The sequence below is a fragment of the Anopheles darlingi genome, chromosome 3, assembly GCF_943734745.1.
Source record: "Anopheles darlingi chromosome 3, idAnoDarlMG_H_01, whole genome shotgun sequence".
Taxonomy (NCBI): domain Eukaryota; kingdom Metazoa; phylum Arthropoda; class Insecta; order Diptera; family Culicidae; genus Anopheles; species Anopheles darlingi.
In genome coordinates, this window is record NC_064875.1 from 10168007 (window position 1) to 10187382 (window position 19376).

The 19376-nt window shown below is 49.2% G+C and overlaps 1 protein-coding gene across 1 annotated transcript in view; it reads left to right on the forward strand.

Moving 5' to 3' along the window:
- The first annotated feature begins 1451 nt into the window (after window positions 1–1451).
- The window catches only part of LOC125954946 (nyctalopin-like), an 81286-nt gene continuing 63361 nt past the window's right edge, over window positions 1452–19376 (forward strand). Inside the window, exon 1 of the mRNA XM_049685656.1 lies at window positions 1452–2713. The gene's annotated coding sequence lies outside the window, so the exon portion shown is untranslated. The remainder of the gene's footprint in view (window positions 2714–19376) is intronic.

Below are 19376 nucleotides of genomic sequence, written 5' to 3' on the forward strand. Positions count from 1 at the left end.
AGGGACCGACCGTCGGCCAATCGGACGCATTTTGATGAGGTGAGGGTGTGAAAAATTAAAGTGTAAGAATGCTGCCGTTGTTGTGTTTGGCTGCGTGGCTGTGCTGTGCTGTGTTTGAATATTAATATTAACTTATACCGCACCGCTTGGGGGTCTCTCTTCCTCCATGATGCTTCACCATGATTGAGCAGCCAGCATTTTTGAGGCAAATGGGCTTGGACCTCTCGCAACGCATTGGCACCTCAGTGGGGATCGATTTTGCCGTTAGTCAATCATCGTTGACGCAGCGAGGTGTGCAGGCTCGCAGGTATATCACACACCGGGAAGGCAGCTGATTAGAATGGGCATCACAACGCCACGGGGAACCATCGGCCGCCCTCCTGTTGCGAGCGCCGTGGCCGTTTACATATTCTTCGTCACCGCGAAGTGTCGACGGTTTTGTCTCTCGAGTCTGACCGCGAGGTCTGCGTCTCTTTTGTCGCTTTACGTTTTGTTAAATTTCCATTTTTGCTTAAAAGGCGTTGAATGCTCGGTCGGTCGGTCGGTCTCGGTCTCGTGCCGTTTGCTCCGTTAACCCCCCTTTGGTTGGAACGATTTGGCAATATGTCGCGATGTTAATGAGTCTTTCTCATAAATTTTCGTCTCGAGTGCGTGTGGGCAGTTCTATTTTATTAGTGGTGTTCGCTTCTGGGAGGACTTAGATGCATGCTGCTGTTATTATTTCTTTGCTTTTTTCTTGATTACTTGTAAAACAAAACATATTTCCGGTATTTTGGCAAAACGCGATATTGAAAATAATTTAAAAAAACGAAAATGTCTCAAATGCCCGAAAAAGGTGTAAGTAATTGTTAAATAAAACTGTTGAGGAGAAAAACATAGTGTTTAATGCAGACATGAGGCCAAAAATAGCTAACCATTTGGACAAGAGAGTAATTCAAAAACACAGTTAAAAGATGAGGCAAATGGATAGATGTTTCATAAAGGAGAAAATAGAATATTTATATGTTGAATTTTCGCTGAAAGTAAATTAAGCAGCCTCTTCAATTGATACCAGAATAATTCGATTGCTCCATAGATTTCTTGTGATAATACGTCTATCAAACTTGTTAAAATTATATATTATTATTCCTATGCAGAGTTTATTTTTTAAATTTCCAAATAGCAGTTTATTTATGTTACTTTAAAACAAAAAGCAATACTATCTTTTGTCAACCTATAAATCCGATATTCTTCAAGTTTCTATCTACCAAAACCAACTGCCTTCAAACCTCTTCTCGATGCTCTCGATTCGAGATTTCTCTCACTCAGCCTGAGCCCGCGAATGAACCGCGCTGAGCGAACAGCGAAACTCGAAACCGAGCGCACGAGCTCCGTAGTGTAGTTGCTCAGTTGCCGGGATGCCGCCGCACAGAATTCCCTTCTTCGAGCAGTTTCAAATTGCCTGCTTGGCGGGAAGCACGTGCGTGCGGGATCTGTGTCCTCTGCTGTCCCGTCGTCGTCGTCGTCGTCGGTCGTATCGTAGCGCGTAAATATTACGAAACATTTACGGTCACCGCGCCGCCCGAGAAACCCGAGAAGCGCTGCAACCACTGGGCTTCTGGCTTGGCCGCTACCGTTGACGTACCGATGCACACGGTTGAAGAGGCTAAGGGCTTGAAGTTGAAGTTGCGCTGCGCTTTCTGAGCTGCGGAATCGATTTGGTTGCCGGTGCGGTCCACCGGTGGAATACCCGTGGAAACGAATCGCGAACGAACAATCCAATTCGAGCAAATTAGCTGCTGTCCACGGAAACGGTACACTGGAGTGTTTGTTTTGGTTCGCGTCGAGGTTCTGTGCTGGATGTTGGTTGGCTTTTCGTTTGCCACATGCTCTGCATACACACACACACGGGGTGGGTGGCTAGCGAGCACAGGTGCTTTGGTCTGCGAATGTTTGTTTTATGCTAATCGCGTTTAATTGAATGCACGGAACGGTAACCGGCGTGCGCCTGTGCGTGTGTGTCCGTATGTGTTTTGCTGCCATTTCTGCCGCTTTCAATGCTACTGCTGTTGATGCAAAAGTTTTTCCTGATTTTCCGTGCTGATTTCCGTTCCGTTGCTAGTGCTAGTGCCACGTGTTCGCGGTGTTGTCGTTGCGGGTTGATGGTTTTTCTTTTTTTCGGGTGAAATTATGCGTAGCCCTTGGTAACGGGCATCGTCGCCAACTGCGGCGACGAGTGTTGCAAAACGCGTGATAAGCAGCAGAGCAGTGTTTGTGCGCGTGTGCGTGTGTGATGCGGTGTTGAACGCATATTTATGCAAACAAAACATCCGGCGAGACAAGGAGGGGGGTTGAAAACACATGTTTTCCCTCTTGGTGGCACTCTAAACAGAAGTGAAATGCTGCGCCATGATGATGGTAAACAGATGATCGATTGAAAACGGCGAATCACAATCATCGGCTTAAGAGGAGGAAGTCAGTCGCCATTCGATGACTTGGGTCTGAGAGTACCGGAGTGTTCCGTTCCGTTTGCTTTGACTGCACGTCCCAGAGGAAGATAAGAAGATCAGGAAGGAGAGAGCAACAGCGAGGCAGGTCTTTGCTTAAACCGCAAAACAATCGGATGCATTAAGAGTTGTGTGCAAAACACACGGAACGAGAACAGGAAGTTAAACGGTTCCATGTGACGACCGACAATCCGGTGCAGCTACTCGCATCCATCATTCATCAGCTGGTAAGTACCGCGAGCCTGTCCCTGCGTGGCAGCGACAACATGTATGCGCAATTATTATATTGGATTGAAGCGTTGTAGAGCATAATTAATGAGCATTCATAAACATGCTGCTTCGCTTCGGACCGGGTCATGGGATGTAGTTTAATTTCGATCCATCGCATTCATTCAAACTCAACTCATAATGGAGCGCTTGCATCCATGGGATGGGTTTTTTTTTAGCATCGATTCATTATCACCCTATGGGAAAATGGAAATGGATATTAATGGGAAAAAGTGGTTCAGTGGCAGGCCTTGGGCAATTGATGAATTAATTGAACCGCACACCAGCATCCGGTTGCTAGTGTTTTGCCATCCAGAACAAAACCCGCGCTCCTGTGTTCCGGTGGTGACGAGCCTTTCCCGATGTGTGGTCGTCCGATTCGTGGTCGATTAAAGCACGAGCTTCGTGCTCTCGTGCGATGACCTTTCTGCGGAACCATGCGGTTATCGTGGGCTCTCGCTACACCTGTGGCCTCGGGAGTATGTAACTCCCCAGAGAACCCCTCCGCAACAACAACAAGGGGTTAGTGCGAGTTTGCGTGACTTGCGAGCGGCCAACGAATTAGTCCACTGGACCAGGAGCGATCCGGTCCGAGTGATTAATAACTCGTGCATGGTGTAAATGTCACGGATCTGGGTGCGCCTACGGTGGGTGAAGAGGGTAGGGTAGAAGGTTCTTTGCGTGACCTCGGCAGGGGATGGAACCACCACCCTTTTAGGAAGAGTTCATAAGAAGAAGCGAGTGAATGATCTCCGTTTTTATCCCCTTTTTTCGGGAGGGAAAAATGCTGGAAAATTGTAGCTCCCTAAAGGCCACATAAATAGAGAGAAGGAGAGAGAGACAGAGAAAGGACGAGAGAAACACTAAACCTCACGTCACCACCACGTCTGCCAAGGGGTTTCGGCGCGGCGCAGAGCAGAAGATCGAGAAGGATTATTGTCAGCAGGAAATTGACCATCTCGCCACCGGGTTTTCGCCACACCATTTCCCGGGCGGGGAGTTAAAGACTCCGCGACGACTCCGCCGGTTACATTCCCGGCCCCCCCGGATTCAGTTTCGTACTTTTGTACCGCGTCGTCGGCTACCGGCGCGTCACTCTCTTCACGTCTGGTAGGCAGAAAATTGAATTATTGTTGGCGCAAATTTAATTCAATTTGGGATTTACGGTTGCCCGGAGGTAGCGGAGAAGGTTCGCATCGCTTTCGTCAAGTCGCATTTCAGGCGGTTGGTTTTTCCTGGTGGTTGAAGCGAGCATTGCGTTTTCACTGGAAAAACCTCTCGCTCTCGGTCTCTCTCTCTCTCTTTCTCATTCTGGAATAGCTCTGGAGAGCTTCTTCCGTGGTCGTGAGGAGGGAAATGATTTGACGGCATAAATCACGACGATGGGTTGTGTGCGTGCCGTGTGTGTGTGTATTTTTGTTTTGGACAAAAAAGTTTTCCAATCCTTTCACCCCCTCTAACCAGGACCCTTTGCGGAAAACAAAGAACCAAATATCCATAAATTGCTTGCGGTTGCGCTGGCCCTCATCAGAGCCTTCCCCTTCCCCCGGAGAGGTCTGGATGACTTACAGAAGGAGGAGCACGGGGAGGATAATATCCAAAAATCTCAACTCAACCATCACCGGCGACCCTCATTTTTGGCGAAAAGTTGTCAAAGTCACGCAACGTTCCCCCCGGGTTAGTGTCTATGTGTGTATGTGTCTGTGTATGCCTGGTTGATGGTGAGCCCCCCGCTGTGGCCGTCCAACGTGAAGCAATTCAATTTTTCAATCATCACAAACCATTCCGGAATCGACGACGGTGGTGGGCGCACACTAACACGTGGAAGCAGCATTAAGGATCTTCCAGTTCAGCTGCTGCCCGTTGATCTGGTGCGACGCATGGTGGTCGTTCATTGGCAATGGCTTTGTTTATTGGGTTAAAAGGCTACGTTAAGAATGGTATGCGTGAGCGGAGCAGGCAACCGCAAATTATCATAAATTTTTGGCAAATCACAAGTCAACCGTAGAAGCGTAGCGAGTCCTTCTTTCTTTCGTCTACCGGCTTGTGTTGTGGCAAGTTTCGGTTGTGGCAGGGGTTGATTTGTGACACGTTTTCCTACGGCAGACCACAAGCGACCCGTAGGGTGTTGGTTGGTGGAGAAAAGGTTGCAGAATTTCATCACCTTCGCGGTGGAGCAGAAAGTAAATTTTGGGAACCGCAAAAACGATGGGAGTTAGGTGGGAAGTTGGTTAAGAAAACTGGCGATTGGAATGTTTCGCCAGTAGCTGTAGGGTCTGGTTGGCTATAACTATGCGAAATACAGGCTATAATAATGAATTCTTGGGAGTACCCTATTAGGTTCCTTTAACTTTCAACTAAGTGATACGAAACTACGCCAAAGAATTCTGAGACAAAGAATCCTTTTGTAGGATCCTGTGAACATTTCCTAGTTCAGTGAATTGAGGCTAATATTTGTGGACTGTGTAAATTACTCCATAGGTTTAATCGGAATTGGAAACCTTTCGGATTATTTGGAACTTTGAAGTCGAAGAGTCTCGAGATAAAATAATATTTTAGTACATCCTAAGGACCTTTTTTCAATCAATCTATAAACCTATCTAGTTAAGTAACTCCGGCGCAAGCGACGTCTGATCAATTATTCAAATACGCAAGACACGCGGTGATACGACGCAGTCCCAAAGATCCCAAGGTTCAATTGGTTCGTAACGAGAATATTGAAAAATACTTCTCAACTGGTTTTGGGTCACATAATGAATTCTCTTGCTCCCCGTCACCCCTTCGGTGAAGAGGGAGAAAAATTATTAATTTCGGGCTTAAAGTTAAGTGATTCTTGTGCCACCCAAAGACCGTTTTCTGCGACTTCCTGCCTTCCGTTTATTTTTTTTTGCTTTCAAAGAACCAGTCGAAAGAACGGTGCACGATGATGAAGCTGGGATCGTCGGGGTTTTTTTTGCTGGTTGCTTCTTCTTTCCTGTGCCCCAAGGAAAGGCCACCAAATTAAGGATCCACTCGGAGCGACGACGAGTTGTCGAGCGAAGGTCGGTCTGAACTTTTCGCTCGTCGAAATTTGTCGTCCGGAAAACGTAACCTTCGGGAAGAGTTGAGTGTTTTGGTTGAGGTTGCCTCCCTTTTCTCGGTTTTCGTCCATTCTTCGCGTAGTCTTGTTTTGCGCTGTCTCAACCAGAGACCATGGTCTGTAAGGAAAAGCTCCCTCTAGCCCACCCCGGAAGGGACAACCAGAAAGTCAGGACCATTCTCGAAGGTCGCACTGACACGGAGGGAAAGTTAATAGAGAGAAAAAAAATTGGGAAGAAAAACCTCGCAGACAAAACCATCGAATCGGGGATGGAAAATTGAAAAGTTTCATCGAATTAACCCACGGACGGTGCCAGGCAATGCTTTACGCCGGCTCGAAGTCGAAGCTCGATCGAAAGTCGATCGATTGACGACCGTCACTCTGCCAACGAATTGAATCATCGTTGGTGCGTGGGACAAATTGTCTTAAATTGTCCTCCACTTCCTCAAATCATTCCACCCGATTGCAGCACAATTCCCGTGAGCCAATTTAGTGAATCGAACCAACATCAATCGGCTGATGCTGCACTAATCTTATTCACAACAAACTCCTCGAACCTAACGGCCACGGCCACGAGCCTTCAAAGTCAAAGTGTTCTAATCCCTCAGGTCACACCTTCTCTCGGCTCTGGTGGTTTCGCTCTTAGACAAAAGCGTGTCAAACTATTCTAAAGGATTAAGCGCTTCTCCTGGAGGGGTGCGCTACATAGCCCCCATGTTGACATAATGTTGGCCCTGCATTGGCCTACACAGCAAAAGGGCGCCGGATGCTGGAAGCCGATTAGCTCGGGAACAAGACGTTGCTTTTGTTTTTCTTGTGTTAGGCCTTGGGCTGCTCACGCACACACACACATACACATACACAGTACACACACAGAGAGTGAGGTCCTAAAACAACCAAGAACCCAAATGCCTACAAGCTATCCCGGGGAAAGGGCCATCACTCTACAACAAGGTGCCAACAAGGTGAGGTGTCGGCCATCTTTATTTGCATAATAATTACCGAAGCTGTGCACGATCAGCAGCGGTAACAGCAGGTAGCTCTCTCTCTCTCTCTCTCTCTCTCTCTCTCTCTCTCTCTCTCTCTCTCTCTCTCTCTCTCTCTCTCTCTCTCTCTCTCTGTCTATGTTGCGTACGTGCTGCAGACAGCCAGGGATGCATTTTTCTACATTCATGATCGAACGAGCTATTCAGGGTGATGATTGCTGTTGTTCCTTTTGCTGCTGCTACTGCTGCTGCTGCTGCTCTCGAGCTGCTGCTTGCGGTTCTACCTTGAAGGACTTCTCCAAACGCCTGTCCAAAGCGTCGAGAAGAGTGGCTCGAAGTGTCGGAAGAGTCCACCACCACAACCGCCAAGGAGATTATCGAACGGATCCTAAGCCCCCGATGGAGAAGAAGAGGCGCCTGTGGGATGGTAGCAGTGGTGGTGGTTTGTGTAAACTTTGCAAAACTAATTAATTCAAATCCCTTGGAAAAACAAGTTTCTTCCGTTCAGTTTTCCAGCGCGTTTCCCCGTTCCGGCGGTAGTGGTGGTGGTGGTGGTGGTGGTGCTGTTGGAACCGGAAGGTGGAATTGGAACGCACTTCCCCTCTTCGGAGGGGACGAAAGCTGGAAAAGCCGACAGAGCAGGGAACACGAGTCGATGCCCCAGGAATTAACCTGAAACTTCGATTATGAACCATCAGCATAAGCAAACATACCCAGAAACACACACACACTGTAGGCGTTGCACTTCTTCTAGTGCTGGAGGCCATACTGTAGCTTTTCAGCTTGTGGTCAGTAGTAGTCTAGTGCCTAGTGCTCTGCTGACCCATCATGCACGCCATCTCGAGTGTGTGTGTGTGTGCTTTTGTGGGTATTCATTCGATGGTGAAATGGGCTTTTGAATAGTAAGTGAAAAGTGCGAGCTTCTTGCAACTTTTGCCTGTGTGGAAAACTTACACACTAGACTAACGAGAAGTAGACATTCCGGAACCGCTACTGGCACCTGACGTCAAGAGATACTTTTTGGTTTTTGGCAAAAGCGCCACTTCAGCGGGGCCGGCACGTGCCCGGATTCTGGAACCCAGCGTTGCTCCTGGCTCCTGGCTTGACCTGAATTCAGTTCTTGAGGTCGATGCGCCACGCCAGTTAATCGAGACCAGCGAATTCGGGGTAATGTTTTCAATTTTGCCTTCCATCATTCTGCTAACAACTTCCGGACGTTCGTGGCGTGTCCCGCAGAAGTGCAGGACTCCACAACGACGACGACGACGACTCCGGTGCCGCACCCGACGAAATGCAATTTATCGCCTAATTTACATCGAACGCCAGTGTGTCGAGTCGTGTCGTCTCATCGATTGCTTCGACCATTTCGACCACCGACTTCGCCCCCTCAGCAGGTTGTTTTTTTCCCCTGGAGAAGAAAACATTTTTATCTCGGTTGCTTTTGCTCCAACGGAGGTGTGGTGGTGTGTTCCTGCAGGAGGAGAATTTTACGCAGCTCTGGGGCCACGCGGCAAACGATCGATTTCGTTCCCGAAACCGAGGAGACGACCTCCCAAAGCCTCCCGAAAGATAAGCATCACGAGCAAGACGACGACGACGACGAGGAAAAGGAGACAAAACAACATCCTGCGAGTGTCAGCGATGGTTCCACTTCCAACGAGGCCTCAAAACGTGGCCCTCACTCTGTGTGTGTGTGTATGTGTGTCGTCTAATGGGATGCCACAGGAATAAGAATGAGAGGAAGGCGACCGGTTGCCGGAAGTCGACGACGACGACGACGACGTCGTCATAGGGGGAGTATCGGAAGGAGGATCGGAGTCAAGGGAAGACGACAGATAGCAGAGAGCAGCTCGCTCGACGGAACCGGTGCGGTTGCCCGGGGAGAAAGAAGCGATAGCAGGAAATGGAATGTTGATGCGATGCTGATGTTTTCTTCCTGGCAGCGGCCACGGTGGTGGTGGTGGTGGTGTGCCGATAAGGACCGATAGGACCGCGTAGGGCTCAGGTGTCAGCGATGGTAACCGTGCATTCTCTTGTTGTTTTCTTGCGGGTTCCGGTGCCTTAGACCTTCGTGAGCTTCAACCTTAAAGCTCTTGTCGAGCCTCATCGTCGACTCGTCGGAGGAGTGCATTATGCGCACCGTCCGGGGAGTGACAAATCATCGATCCTGCGGCAGGGCCTCTGCAGTACTTCAAACTGTTCTCGATTCCAATGACCTCAGAGAGAGGGGGACTCGCCTTGCAGTACAATGTAGCGCTATTGCTATTGTGACGTAACAATTGAAGAATCTAATTGAATTCAGCTCACAAATACACTTTAAACCGGAGCCATCTTGAGTGGCGAAATATGATCCTACACTCTGACAGGCGTACCAGCGCTTCACTGATGCGCTGACACTGATGAGCTATCGACGATGATGATGATGATGATGGTAGCAGACGCGCGGGGTAAATAAAATTTCAAACACATCGTACCGTTCCGTACCGAATGGCGTGCGGGCATTAAGCTGTCAGGTGTAATCGTTGATTTCTGCCTTCGATCCCGGACCATCCATGGCCAGTACCCACCCCTCCCCGGTGGCAAGGCTCAGGTTCAGGCTCGATAAATATTTTATTACCGCTTCGCTCGCGCACACCTAGACCTAAGGCCTCCAGCTGCTAGGAATCTATGTAGGGTGCGAGAATATGTATATCGCGGATGTCGTGCCATTACAACCACCGTGCGCCGCCACGGCACGTACACTCGCATGCCGCTGGGTTTTATGCTGGTAAACATGCCGAGCCAGAGATAGGGCCGAGGGTGGTGGTGGTGTAAGCTTCCGGCTTCTTAGCATAATCTCTCTTCTGCCGCCGGGCTCATAGGTGCTCACAGGCTTTTGACAGGTAGCAGCAGGCACCGCCGCGTAACGACGACACCATACGACGACGCCCGGTTGCTCCGGTTGACGTGTTGGAGGACTCGCAAATGAAAAGCAAGCAGCAGTGTAGAGCCAGCGCCTACTTCGTCGTCGTCGCCGTCATCGTCATCGTCTTCTGCATCATAATGGTGGAAAAAGAAAAAAGATGGAAGAAAAAGCATGGCAGCAGGCGATGTGTGCAAACACCTTACCTGGCAAGGCCGGTCGCTGGCGTATGTGCTCCCCAGTCGTCCCAGCGCCCAGTGAGGCGGATAAACAACAAAACGGTTCCGTTCTTTCGGGTGAACGTTTTGCATGTAAAACTGCAAACGCACTCGCCAGTTCGTGGGGGTGAGGATTTTTCGTATGCCCAAAAGAAACGCCTGAAAGGCAGGAAGGAAGGAAGGACTTCATGTACCTAAGGCGCAAGGCCCCTCTGTCGCGTGAAGGGAGTTTAGGGAAAACTCTTAAAGAAATTGCTGCCTCCGGCGACCGAGAATGTTGTTTGGCTTTCTCTCCCGGGACCACCGGTGCTGGTGCGCTGTTTTGTGTGTTAAAAGGCTTCCGGTTCCCTCTCGAGGGGGTGTCACACACACGCACACGTGGTGCATTCTGTGCCTCGAGGAGCCAAACCCGGAGGATGGGAACATTTTTAATTAAGCAAAGAATGGTAATTTCCCTTTCTATTGCTGCTGCTGCTACAGGGTGCAGTTGATTGTGAATTTTGAAGTGAATTACGCAAAGGACGGAATGTTGTTCTCCTCGTCGGTGTCGTGTGTGTGTGTGTTGTGATTGCGAATGAGCCGAGGCCCTTCTCCGAGCGAATTTTCCGTTTCTTCTGCGTGGCGGCTGCTGACAAGTGAGGGTGAATTATTAAAATGAATTACCTCTTCCACGCTAATTGCGGATGTGGAAGGTGTGCTCGAAGGAGCAAACTGGAGACTTTCAGTTAGTCGAGAGGGAGTGGTGTTGGTGTTGGTGTTTAGTACGCGCAGAGCAATCGTTGTAAAATCAAGTCAAGGAGCTAAATTTGATGTTTTGCTTTAAGCTGTTACTCCAGTCTTATTTTTTTGTCCTCTTCCTCCGGGGGGCGTGTTGTTTTTCACCCAAAATAAACATGGTGGTGATCGTGATTATCACAGACTCATCACTCCCTCTTTACGCCTCCCAAATAACGAATGCAAAACCATCGGTGGTCTGGCTATCTTTTCCAAAAATGTGGTGCCCTTACTATGCAGCGCCCGTACCCAAAAGTGGTTCTAAATTGGACCAGCACACACACACATACACCGCTAGCAGCATGTCAGATTGATTGCCTCGCACGACATGGCTGGAAAATGTCAATCGACAGATGGAGCATCCTCCCACCACCCGAGCCGGATTGGTGCTCATCGGGGGCGATAAAGCTATTTCGAGCAAGCGTAACATCGGCTCGGGATGATCGGAGAGAAGTAGGGCTTAGAATGTGTTTAAAATATGCCGGAACGCAACATTATGGGGAACGTCCCCCACCCTGTTGTTGGCACAAAACATGGATCACCGATGGAATGTGATTGACGCTATTTATGCATCGATAGACCCGTGAGCATGTCAACAATGGTAAGCGAGGCAAGAAGGGGAAGAGGCTGTTGAGGGTCCCTTTTCGCTAATGAACATCAAAAAGGCATGCCACCCGGTGTAGCAGCGTGAGACAGCGTGAGACAGCCGGGCATTCGTCGTGCATTCATTGGTTGGAATGCTTCTATTCCCGGACATTCCACACGCACGAAAGCACGCACGCACATACACACGATTCGACCACGCTGCTATGTAGTCTTGTAAGTGTCAAACGCTGGACGCTGCTAGGGATTTGCGGTCCCAGCTGGGGACTCGCTACTCGCTACGTCTCGAGTGATTAAAGGGATTCCGTTTGTTGTTTGGGACCAACATCTTCAACAAAGTCGGTTCGTTGCGTGTGGTTTAGTGTTTTAAATAACTTTTAATAAGTAGTTTCTTGTGAACGTCACCTTTGACAAGCTGCTGACGTTTCTGACGCTACAAACATGGTTACTACGATTGTCTTGTTACGCTGGATGGATAAAAATGTCAATGGTCCGCGTTGTTAATTGCTCAAAAGTGTTCCAATGCATGAAATAGATTTCAAGCAAAAAACTACTTATTTTGGGGTTTAATTTTTTCAAAGGAAACCGAAGGAAATGGACTAAATTTCTTTTCGTGAATTTCATATTAAGCTACCACTTCTCAAGCATATTTTGTAGCAATTTGAGGAAGACACGATTAATAATTTGACCATGGCATCAATTCTGAAGCGATTTGCCAGGAAACACTATTATCGGTGTCCAGCATAGCTTCGTGTTCGATCATTTGACAGATACAAATTGTTATTCTTTCGTAATATTATACATTCCTCCAGGTTGCTTTGTTGAGTTTTTGCGAAATTTAAAATTTCTCAAATTTTGGTATTTGGCAAATTTTTGTGAAGTTGAAAAACTAGTCCATACAATTTACAAAATACTCTTGAAAGGTTTAGTAAAAAATGTAAAACATAATTGACATAAAAAAATAATAGCCCTTCTTTAAAACTACGTTGAAGCCGCTTCAAAAAACCCAAAAACGTCCACGAAGAAAGTAAATTAAATATGCTTTCCATTTCGCGCAAACGAACCTCGGCAAATGTGACGCATAGCCCCTGGCCATTAGTCCAAACCCGTCCAGCCCAAAAGCCAAAAGGAGTCCATCCATCCATCCATCACGCGCCTCGTGAAGCCAACGACGGTTCGCGCGATCCCTCACCGTCTCGTCTCGTCGTGGGTCGACGACAGCCGCCAGAAGCAGAAAAAGAATCCTCGTCCTGGTCCTCGTGGCACGCGGACGAACAACGTTCCTCACGAGACGAGACGAACCATACGCCGACCCTCAGTTAGGGGTGAGGGAGGCCAAAGCCACTAATTACGGAAGCAGAAGCAGGGCGTTGAGTAATGTTGCCGTTGCTCATTACTCGAGTCCCGGAGCCCTCGGGAGGTCCTCCCGGAAGGCTACACCCTCACCACCACCACCGCCCCTTCGACACAAACACACGGAAGCACCTGGAAAGGTGTTACTTCCTCCCGGCCAATGTATGTTCCAGCATACGTATACATACACACACACAGTAGGGGTTGGGCTGATTGAAAGCTCCCGTTGGGACCGCCGGGGAGTCGCGAGGAGTCCTTTTGCGCGGCACACGCCAACCACCAATACCATGGCACACACACACAGACACACAGACACACAGAGGCACCGACACGCATGCCGACACATTAATTTCCCACTTTTTTCGGGCTTCATTCCTTTGTTCTGTTCGCCTCCGATGTTGCGTGGAAAAGGCGGTAAATGTTGTTCCATTCCATTGGTGCCTCTTCGCTGCCACCACCACCGCTACCACCCCTGGACCCCTCCTGCACCATAAGTCACTTGTGGTGAATCTCCTGGATTGGGGAAGGGGGGGTGGGGGCGGCCATGTTATGTTTATGCGGGACTTTTGCCCCCCTTTGTTCACTCCCGCGCCTCTCGATCCACTCAGTTCGATATGTTATTTTATGCAAATGAGCAACGGCGGTCGGTCATGAGCATGAGGACACGGGAAAGGAAGGGGGAGGGTGTGGAAGGGGGCTGAACAACATCAGCATAAGCAGCACCAACACCACAAGGGAATAATGATATCCTTTACGTGCCTGGTTTTTGTGTTTTTTGTTTACTTTGGCGTGCTTCCGTGTGTGTGTGTGTGTGTGCTGCAATATCACCTCCCACCGACTGCAGGAAGAACTTTTGTACCGCTTGCTTCCCCCTCAACCCCTTGTACTTTGAAAGGAGGAAGTGTAATGGATATGCTCGCTGATAGGAAAATGGGGTGGATCGTTTCCCGCGTTTTTTGCTCCGTTGCGTTTACTGTGTTTTCCGGTGACACGCTGTATGTGTGCTCGTGTGTGTGTGTGAGGAATGTCAAAATTGGTGCTGGTGACAGAGAACCAGAAAAGTGAGTTCGTCGGTTTCCTCCCCGAGGAGCGAAAACAGAGGGAAAAACTTTTGCAGATAATTGATTGCACGGCGAGAGGACCTTTTGTGGAGGTCCTGGCGCAGTCTAATGCCTACCAGAAAAGCCAACCGGTGCGTTGTTTGAACGCCTGAAAATAGGTTAATTAATTCTTTGTAAACTAGCTGCAAGGAAAAACAACAGAATGTTGTTGAGTTGTTTTGTTAATGATTGTCATCAATTTAACGCGGGGACCGCGAGCTTCCAAGAACATTGTATTGGAGCACCTTCTTTGCTACTACCTGAAGCAAACACACATACAAGTTGTCTGCGTCACACAAACCATACCAAGAAAAAGGCATATGAAGGAGTGCAACGATTGGTCAGCGATTTTTTTCAATTAAATCCTCAACCTTTCGAGCGTTTAAGTAACCATTAAAGGTACATGACCACAGACCACGATCGTTATCTTTGCCAGGCGTGATCGCAAGCAGTGAAATGTACCCGGAATAAATCAAATCCACGGCAAGACGGTGGCTGTTCCTGCTGTTACTGCAATTTTCAATTCTCGTATGATCGTGGTGGGCGAGAGGAATTCACGCGCCCATCCATCCATCCATCCAGACAGATGCCACAAAGACTGGAGAACGGGGAGAAGGGGTTGAAGGATTATTTTCTCACGCCTTTTCATTCTGCTGCTGCTGCTGTTGCTGCTGCTGCTACTCTTCGTGGCACGTTAAAGACTCGCTCATAAAGCACGCCGTTCACGCGCCGTACAGTATCGCCTTTGGGGCCCTTTTAGAGGTGGCGTTACGCTCGCGATCGATCGCGCTCCACAGACTCATGGCCCGGGCCTACACATGGCGCTGCCGTCGACGTCTTGAACGCGGCGTTTTGGAATGTCTTGCTGTAGTATGCTCACTCGCACACATTTGTGACAGCCACCGCCACCGCGCCGCTAATGAAGCGTGCTAATGGCAATCGAGAGTTCAGCCGCCACCTTGTGGTGTGTGACAATCGACTTCACGCCGTCGCCGCCGCCGCCGCAACCACCACCACCGCCAGCGTCACGACTTTACACTAATAACACTCTCTCGCCCCGATCGAGTCCAGCTGTCATTCAAACTGGCACACATTACACCCTACCACCAGGAGCGGCCGACGTCGTCGTCGTCGTGCGCGCCGCTGTATCGAGCTGTCAGTGCAGCTCCTGTTGCTTGCTGTTGCTGGCAAGATGAAGCAAATAGTAATTCGGTTCGGTTGAACCAACCGACCGCCCGCTGCTACTGACGCCCTGTGCCGATGGTGAAATTGAGGAATTAAATCCACTCCCAGAAAGTGCTTTTCACCCGCCCCCGGGAGGGGCACGACGCAACAGCAGCAGCAGCAGCAGCAGCAGCAGACGACGACAATCAATTAAGTCAAGACGGCGAGAAGTGACTGACTGCGCATGACGCAGTCGTGCCTCGATCTCTTCTCGATCGCGCGCACTTTTCGGCCTCGGAGTTTTCTCGTTTTTTTTCCTTTCTTCTTCTTTTTCTAATTTCGCTCAACCACGACCACGACGGTGACAACGGGGGAAAAAACGAAGCAGAAGCATTACTGCCCGAGAGCAGCGGGATGCGGGTCTATTTTCTATCTCTCTGGGATGGCGGCCACTGCTGCTGCTGGTGGTACTGAGGAGTCGAGGGCGGTGTTGTTATCTCGATGACTGTTGCTACTCGAGCGATGGTACCAGTGCGCTTGCCCGCTCCACGGTGTGAGTTAAATGGATTAAAAAAGAATAGAATTTGAAGGGAAAAAAACGACGGAAAGCAAACCGCGATCGAAATCGTTTCGAAAGGCGATTTGAGAGACGGCCAGACAGCGAACCCATCGTTCCGTTTGGAAATTCGATTGATGTTTCCCTACCGCTAGCGCTCGACGTTTTTTTTCTTCTGCTGATCTCTTCTCTCCAGCTCCTCCAGTGTGGAGTGAAGCAGTTTGTTGTGTTGTGTTTTGTTGTGGGAGGATGGAAATAAATGACACATTTCGGTGTCAGAAACGAGGACGAGAGGGCGACAACGCCCGTTCCTCGCTTCTTGTGGTTCGTTGCATTGTCTCCGTGAAGAGATGAGGGTGTTTCAATTTCGGTTTCGTGATCATTGTATTTCTTCACATTCACCTCTCTCTGTCTCTCTGTCTCTCTCCGAGTTTATCTACAATACGGAAACGATCCACTTTCCACACATCATAACGGCGGCAGACCCTCCACCATGCCATTCCATCGTGTTTCTGTTGGAAACGATTTCCATGTCACCAAAGAGCCCCCTTGAGCCGTTCCTTTCGGTGCTACGGGTTCGATCTGATTATTTGTTTATTATTAATTTGTCTCGCCGCTGGTTCGCTGCCATGCTTTTTATCTTAATAACGGACGCCACGGACGCCGAGTGCCGAGTTGAGGGAGGACGGACCGGGCCACAACTGGCACGCCGCAAGCCGGCAAATGGCTTATAACTGTGACAAGTGATGTGTTCAATGTCAGGGTCCCAAGAAGGGTGCATCTAAAGACCAAAAGATGGATTTTCCATTGTAAACGGTGAGAACTTGAATCATGTTGCCCACTCATTACTGTGGAGTGTTTTTTCGTTTTTCTTTTCTAAAGAATGACGGTTTGTTCTTATCGTTGTTCTGGAGCAGCAGTTGAAGAAAGTTGAATCGACTGTCGCGAGAGAACAAAGATAAATCTTCTTCGCTTCGGGTTAGCCAAATCTCAAATAGCTATCAGAATATTCAAGCTCCTTAGTTACTGCCTTCGTGGAACTTCGCAAAGGCGCCTCCGTTTTAGATAAGCTCCCACCAATCGCACCACTGCAAATCGGTTCAAATAACCGTTTCAAATTTCAACACCACGCTGCCAATTTAACGGGCAGCTTTCGTGCATCCAACCCCTGGCGCCAGGTGCCATGGCCACGGGCACCAATAAATCGTCCACTGAACACTTTGAAGCCGAAGCCGAATCGCTAGCCGTCGAAAGCGCTGACGATGAATATTTAACGTCCCGTCGCTTCGCCATGTCGACCAATGCTTGTGCAGGATCCGGTTTTGGCTCCGTACCGCCGGGCACGTAAAACGATCCAGCTCATCCATCATCTCGCTTACCTTATTCCTCCTTACCCAGGACCACTTTCTCGGTGGTGGTGCAGGGCTTGTAAAACATTCCAGCAACATCGGTTCTCCCAAATCGCGATCATCATCCCGCAACCACGGGGTCAGTCATTACAGCAACTCTAACAATTCAATTAGAAGCTGCTGCTGTCGGGACCATGTTCGGCTTCTTTCGTGCAAGAAGCTGGAATAGCAGCCCTTCCCCCACCGGACTTTGCCATAAAGTTGTACTATTCCTCGGTCCTCTTATCAGCAAACTAATCTCAATCTCGCTAATGATAGCCAGCAGCGGTTAGCGTTGGGATCAGTTGGAACATAAATTCCAGGAGCGTGTTGCTGCTGGTGCTGCTGCAGCTCGCGAAGCTCCTTCGCCCGTACAACGGGATCCGTCCGTCGGTTGAAGTTTCCAGAAAGTGCATCGGGGCGATGCATTAAAATACATCATCTCCGCGATGATGGCGGTGGCGGTTGATTGGTGAAAACATAAACCACCAGTTTTAGCTTTGGTGAGCAATTATGGCTCGTAAAACAGCGTCAGCGTCGTCGGCATCGTGGTCCGAGCGCAGTGGTCAATAAATCACAAAAAGGAAGGCCATCAAATAAATTCACCTGAACGGTGCGATGATGATGCGCCCGGTCGACATTTTCCCGTTAGCACCGTTCCGTCATCAGCAGCATCAGCATAAAGTGCTTAAACATTGACTCCCAGGCCACAATTCCACGGAGGAAGAGGAGTTCACAGAGAAGAAAAAGAAACATTATCAAAAGGAAGCAACAACATGTTCCTTCTAGGAAAATTGACATTTGAGGATGGCGTCGCTACGTCTAGACTTGGACTACGTTTAGTGTCCATTAAATACTTCATAATTATGTCACAGAGACATTTATCGGGTTCATTATCAATTTAAATATTGTAGTTATATTGCTTAGAATATGTTATTGGAAAAAGGTTCTCGAATTGTCTCAAGATATCTCATCTGTTTCTAAAAATGCTTAGAATAGAGGTCTCGACTAGTCCCGGCAGTACCAAGAGGCGATTGCTGGCCAATGTTGCGCTCTCAACGCTGAGGTACGCCGCTCCGGTGTGGGCGATGGACGCGATGCAAAAACAGTACAACCGGAACGCCTTGACGCAAGCCCAGGCGTTGGCGGCCAAAGGAGTAGCCAGCACATTTCGATCGGTGTCAGCTCAAACTGCAAGCGTATTGGCCTCACTACCTCCCATCCTTCTGTTGCTGGAGGAGGATGTCCGCTGCCACAACAGGTCGAGGGAGGAGAGTCTGCCGAGAGGAGCGATCCGAAAGGAAGAGCGTGCTGCCACTATCCAACGGTGGCAGAGCGAGTGGGATAGGGCAGCAACCGAACCTGGAGCTAGCCGGTATGTGAAATGGGCCCGCCGCGTCATTCCGAACGTCGTGAGCTGGTACAATAGGAAACATGGACAGGTGGACTTCTACCTAGCACAGGTTCTCTCGGGACATGGTTTTTTCCGAGAGTATCTAAGTGTCAAGAAGCTTACCCGATCCCCAAATTGTACTAGGTGTCCGGGCCAGGATGTGGTGGACTCTGTTGAGCACGCGATATTCGATTGCCCGCGCTTCAGTGACGTGCGAGTCAGGCTGCTGGCGTATGGCACCGATGACCCCGTCACAGCGGACACGCTGCAAGAAACGCTACTGAAGGACGAGCAGCATTGGCGAAACATCAGCCAGGCCTGCCGGGAAATTCTCAGTGTGCTGCAGCAACTGTGGAACTCCGAGCAGCAAGGCCAAGCAGAAGCGTGTGCGACAGAGACAGTAAGGCGTCTCGAGGCAGCAGCAACAAATGCAGCGGCAGCCTTGAGGTCTGCAGAAGCACCAGCAGCGTCGTCGGAACCGCGAATTGTGCGTGAGAACAGCAGCGGAAGAAATGAGCACCGTAAAGCTAGATCGAAGCATAAGGGTTCAAATCGGAGCGTGTGAGAGCTCATATGGGCCAAATGTAGGTTAGTCGTTAATCGTTAGTTGATAATCGTTAATCGTTAATCGTTAGTCGTAACTCTTAGAGTATAAATGTTGCGCAGACTGTCCGGTTTACCGGTAAACTGTGACGTGTCAAAGCATGTGTTGTTCTGTGAACAATTGGCCCCTCCCAGAGTAGCCTATAGGAAAATGTGCTGGGAGGGAACCATAGGTTGTAACTTGGTAGGGTCACATGTAAATATTGAATTAAGAAGTGATCGTACTTAAAGTTAAATCAATAAAAAAAAAAAAAAAAAAAAAAAAAAAAAGGTCTCGACTAGGCATTGAAGGGTTAGACATTCCGGGCTAGACGGGAGGATACCGTCAAGTAAAAGTAATCTGATCCATCATCAACGTCGGTAGCGGCACACTGGCAAGCGCTTGGCAGCAGCAACCACCGTGGCTGGCTTCTGAGATTTGATCTAAACATGGCCTTCTCTGATCACCACGAGCCAACCAACCAAGCAGCTGGTGCGCGGTTACCCACGACAACGGTGGCATCA